This window comes from Cyprinus carpio, unplaced genomic scaffold (assembly GCF_018340385.1).
Source record: "Cyprinus carpio isolate SPL01 unplaced genomic scaffold, ASM1834038v1 S000006823, whole genome shotgun sequence".
NCBI lineage: Eukaryota > Metazoa > Chordata > Actinopteri > Cypriniformes > Cyprinidae > Cyprinus > Cyprinus carpio.
The window spans coordinates 506,402-512,401 of record NW_024879402.1 but is presented as its reverse complement, the minus strand read 5'-3'; the positions used below and the strand labels follow the sequence as shown (position 1 = coordinate 512,401).

General features: G+C 34.0%; 1 long non-coding RNA gene across 1 annotated transcript; it reads left to right on the top strand.

Moving 5' to 3' along the window:
* Positions 1-481: 481 nt before the first annotated feature.
* Positions 482-3,784, top strand: LOC109104025. The gene is made up of 3 exons (XR_006160036.1): positions 482-687; positions 3,372-3,451; positions 3,754-3,784. It is a non-coding gene; the product is annotated as an uncharacterized LOC109104025 (long non-coding RNA).
* Positions 3,785-6,000: the final 2,216 nt, after the last annotated feature.

Sequence of the window (6,000 nt, the reverse complement as noted above, 5' to 3'; positions counted from 1 at the left end):
CAATATAATTGTTACATTTCCTGTACAAAGTTGTTGGTTTAATAAAAAAAACAAATATGTTAGCTATGACCAACAAGCGACAGATGATCAAGGCTGTACCCAGTAGTGGTGAGATGTGGTGGTGTGGGGCATCATGATGGTGCGTAAGATGCAGAGTGTTTCTGATGGTATGGGACAACACACTACAGCCTAAATTTCCATAGGTGGAAATCACCGAGAAATCCCCACTGAACATCCTGAATTGTGGTGACCAAAAAGAGGTAGTTCTGAAAAAGTCTAAAAAAAGCTGAGGCCACAGAGAGGGTCAGGAGGTCGGAGCTCATGGTGACACTTCGATACTCCTGGAAAAAAAAAAAAAAAAATATGTAGAATATTAATCCCTACATTTAAAAAACTTTTACCTAACCTATAAAGATTATCCGTTATTACAAGGTAGTCACAATCGCCTAATGCATTTTTCTTCAATAGTGTGCAAAGCCCTAGGTTTTGGCATACAAAAATACAGTCAACGTTGTGAAAAAAAACAACAACAAAGAAAAACATACCTAAAAGTGGAGTTTGTAGGAGAAAAGACAACTAGATCTGTATAGATTAGATCACGGTGGTCTCCATAAATAGACCGGTTGCCGAGAGTGGATGATGGAGGGACCACAGCCAAACATCAGGACAGAAGTCTGCATGAGTCAGGTAAGCAGAATAAATTGCACTATAAATAAACATTAATAAAACAAATGGTAAAGTCACTAGTCAAAGTAGTTTATTGGTTTAATCCCTAAAAATCAAAGCAATGTATAACTATATGACATTATCACACACAAAGGCTCTTTTAAGAGCTATATATTGAGAGTGTCTTTTTATTTATGAATTAGCATGTTATGATGAATCTGGCAAATCAGAGATGCAGGATGAAAATTTTAATTTATTTTATTAATTAGCATGCTATGATGAATCTGGCAAATCAGAGATGCAGGATGCTCGTTTTTTATTTATTTTTTTAAGAATTATTTCTTTAATGCCTTCTTTAAGAAATATTCTAGAAAAAATGTTCCTTTTATCAGCAAAAACAAGCAATAATAATAATTATTATTATTCTGAATAATATTCTCTATATTGCACAAGGCTTAATGAATAACTTTCTTAATTTGCACATGCTTTAATGTCTTTAGGTCACATGGGTTTGGAATTGTATGGATTTATAGTATTGCATACATTTACATTTCTAACATAATTACAGAACATAAAATTATATTCTTTAATTTTTAGAATTTTGCTATGCGTTTACGTGTATCGGAGTTGATTTGGGATCAAATGTTATGTTTGTTGCTTACTTACCATAGGCTATGCACCGCCGTTGCTTGCAAAACGCGTTTCTTCAACATATGGTAAAACCATTTAAAATTAGTTCACTTAAAAAAAAAGTTACAATCCCAACAATGTCAACACATACTATCATAAAACCAGATACATTTCCACCTATCATACCATGCTTACCTCTCAAACCATCAACGTATCATACACACGTGAGAAGACCTCGTGTTCAGCGTGACTGACTCCTTCTTTATCCATTGGCTTATTATCGACTCGCGTGCGTTTCATCGCCACCTAGGGGATTGCTCAATTATCTTTAACAGAGTGGAACTCTCAAATTGGAAGGGGAGGGGGAGGGGGGTGGGGGGAGGGGGTGGGGGTGATATCACCATAGGATATAACTTATATTTTTGGTAAACACCATTCCCTTGACTATAGCAGGGAAAGCGCAAACACAACACTATTTGAAAACCCTATGTTTTTTTCTACGTTTTAATGCCAAAGTTAACGCAGTGTGTCATTATATAATTGTACATACAATTTTTTAAAAAATTAAAATAAATAAACTTTTCTCTCAATGCTTAAATTCTTACTCGCGTGCCAAGCCCGCGAAACCGGTTAGCTTATATAATCCGGGGTCTGTGCCCACCGCGCGCACAGCCTGACTCCCCTTTGAGCGACATCCCCAGCAGTGCGTTTTCCTGAGGTAAATTACTTTTTACTTAATCAGTTTGGTTAAATTACTTTTTAAAAGTATGGGCCGACAATAAAAGTAAATGTCATTTAAAATACCCTATGAAGAAAGTAAGTAATATTTAATTACAATAAGTAATTATAATAAACAGTCTGAGGGAACAGTTCGTTTTTCTGAGGATTATATAACTACTAAAATAAATAGCAGGCGTTTCACTCATGAAACCCATTAAATTGTAATAAAAATTGGGCTGTCTTTTTCGGTAAATGTATCACATCTCACACAGAGAACGATTTTCCGTCTTTTTATATATACAGTCCGCTCATCGGAGCCGTAAAGACCGTTAAATGCCGTTACATCTGTGTGACGTCATTGCTAATGGAGCGAATCCGCTCCGTTTGATAGACGCTCTTTTGTTTCAGAGTTGTCTGCAGTGTTTCCGATTAATTAACTAGAGTGTGGCGGACCGCCACAGTTTCAAAATAAACCGAAAATTTATACTCCTCATTATAACATAAAAGGTTTTTAACGTTGTGTTACGTACCATTGCTTTAGCAAAGTGTCAGTCAAACGAACTAAGAGTAATATGGCTTTATCCCTTCGTCAAGCCTGTTTGCGCTGCTGGTTTCAAAGCCAAGCGCGCACTTTTTTTTTGCGCACGCGATCGGCTCGTGATCCGGCGTTTACCGCGTCTAGAGCTGCTCCTTTCACAGTGAATGCAGCGTGATATCATGTTAACATTACTTAAAGAGATCAATTATACAATTATTCTTAATAATATCTTTATTACTGATATTTGTATGTTAAGTAGTGCATTGTAACAGGTTTGACTGCGAGCGCGTGTGCTCCCTCCCTCTCACACGCTGAGCCTGTGCGTGCACCGAGAGACATAAGAGAATCATAAGACTAAACACCTCAACCAAAAATTTCAAACAACAACAACAAAAAACAAAAAGTAACATATAAATAATCATAATAATAATAATAATAATAATAATAATAATAATAATAATAATAATATTCTCGAGAATGAAACTGCATCTTACTGTGACTTATTTGTTAGTATATGCTGTAAGGTCTCAAATACATTGCTTTGCATTCTTATCTTGCATTATCAGATGATTTTATACACATTCATCAGAGCCTTTATAAACTTTGACAATTTATAAAATAATTATTCTCTTCTCTCTTTTCCAGTGTCGATTGTCTGATTGTTGTAGGTGAAAAAAGTAGCAGTCAACTTGCGTCTCTGATTTGCCACTTTCATCATAAAATACTAATTTATTAATAATCACTGATGAAACTAAAAACATTTTCATTTGTACAGACTCACTCATATTCGTTCCTCTTTCTTCTTTTCTCTCTTTAGTTTGTGTCTACAGCAGCTACTGTATATACACTCCCCAAAGGCTCTTTTAAGAGCCACATCACGAGAGCGTCTTTGGCTTTGTAAGTATATACTTCGACTGACTACCAGATCCCTATCAGTATTTGAGTTTAGATCAGTTAAATCAACATCAAGCAGCATGTTAGTAATGTCTTAAAGACATTAAAGGCATAGTTCTTAAAATAAAATGATCTCTGATCTGCCAGTTTTCATAGTAATACTCTAAAAAAAAAAAATATCTTTGACTATTCTGTTCATCAATACAGACCCATACATAATAATTCATAATTCATACATATGTTTTCAATATCTCACTCATAATCAGTAAGGTTTCCTACTTTTCTTTCTTCTGCTTGTGTGTCAGTGGCACCTACATACAACCCAAAGGCTCTTTTTCAGAGCCACATCGCCCAGCATCCTTGGCTTTGTAAGTATGTTTCTACTGACTGTCAGACACCTTTTTATTAATTGGGGATAGATCAATTAAAGTTATATTGTGCAGCAAACCAGAGCCATCAGTGTCTTTTAATAAACAAATTAAAGAGGTTGTTCTTCTAAAGTACAATCTAGCACCCTGCATTTATGACGAGTAGTGTTGTCAAAAGTAATGATATTTTCGATACTGAAGTATTTGAAACAATACAATATCATTCTACATTTCTGATTTACCATGTTCATAATATACCGTTTAGTCAATAATAATTAATGAAAACAATACATATTCATTTGTAAAGACATCTGCAATATCTCACTCATATTCACTCAGGTTTCCTATTTTTTTTCTTCCTTTGTGTCAACAGCACCTACATACACCCCAAGGCTCTTTTCAGAGCCACTCGCCTAGCATCACACAGCATTGTAAGTACGTTTTTTAATTGTCAGACAATTTCTAATTATTTTGGTGTATATCAAATTAAAAGCTACATTCTGCAGCAAGTCTGAGTCATCGGTGTCTTAAAGACATGAGAAGGGATGTTCTTCTAAAATACAATGTAGTATCCTGCATTTATGATTGGCCATGCTCATTTTAGTGAACAATGACTGCTGTAAATTGCATACATTTTTAATCCATACTGATGTTTACAATCTCACTCATAATCAGTAAGGTTTCCTACTTTTCCTTCTTCTGCTTGTGTCAGCGGCACCAACATACAACCCAGAGGCTCTTTCCATAGCCACAGTACAGAGTGTGTCGTTGGCTTTATCTAGTTTTAGATCAATTAAACCCTTATTGTGCAGCAAGTCGGAGTCAGTCAGTGTCTAAAGACATTAAATTTATGATCCTGTTCTATCAATTTAAATGTAACACATCATAATGAGTTGATTTGTAAATATTTTTTTTTTCTTTAAAGACTATAGTTATTAATCTCTTAAGCTACTTTAAAGACTTTAGTTATTTAGTTAGAAGTTATTTAGCACATATCTATCAATACAGATTTATGCAATATTGTCTCCCCTTTTGCTTGTCTTTAAACAGACCATTGGCATCCAATGCCCTAATCTATTCATCTTTAACAATCATGCACATTCATAGCGTAATACAATGAAATCACATTCAATACTCATGTTTATACAAAACGTAACCCAACAAAACAAATGAACAAATTAAACATCTAGAAAAAACATTAGCTGTCAAAATGTCAACCATTGAAGTAATATATTACTAGCTTTCTTTGATTTATTAGATTTTGACACTCCAGAAAAAAGGACAAAGATGGTAACAAATAAATAAATTACTAAGGTATAAACTGTTTAGTAATATTTGTGCAGGGGTTCTCAAACATCTGGTCCAGGAGGACCCCTGCCCTGGGACAATTAGTATGTCTCCCTTATCAGACACCAAGATTTATGTCTTGCAGTCTCTACTAACGAGCTGGGCCGGGTTTCCCAATAACGATTGATCTTAGCGCTTAAGATTGTTTTCTACGACTCATTTTATTGTTTCACGTGCGTTTCCCAAAAATGCACTTAACACAAATGCACCTAGCCTTGCTTTAAGTGCTACTTAGGAGTCGCTATCTGTTTGTCAAGTGCTGAAATGTCACCTTATAGAATAGCTCATGATAGTAGTACACGCTCATTTATTAAAATGTTAACCTAATGCTGCTACAGACAACTCAGATATCATAATTAAACAATATTATTTTAATACAATATTATTATATTATATTATATTATATTATATTATATTATACATAATAATATACTTTATATAAATATATATTATAGTACTAGGGTTAGAGTTAGGGTTCATTTTTTTGTTCAGTCATTTAATTTAGATGTGTATTTCTAATTTTCTGCCCCTTTTAATTAGTTAATTTATATATATATATATATATATTATATATATATATATATATATATATATATATATATATATATATATTAAAAGCATCAACAACAAAAAATGAATAGTAAAGTGTACAATAAGGTACAATCAAATCCTTAACAGATTACATTGCACTTGAATCAAGTTAAAGGTGTAATCTGCCGATTGTCCTGCAGGTGACCGCATAAGTCTGTCTGCTTACGATGCATTTAGGGCTTTACGATTACTCCAGAACACTCGTAGATGTACGATGATTTTCAAGTGCTACTTAAGTTACGATGC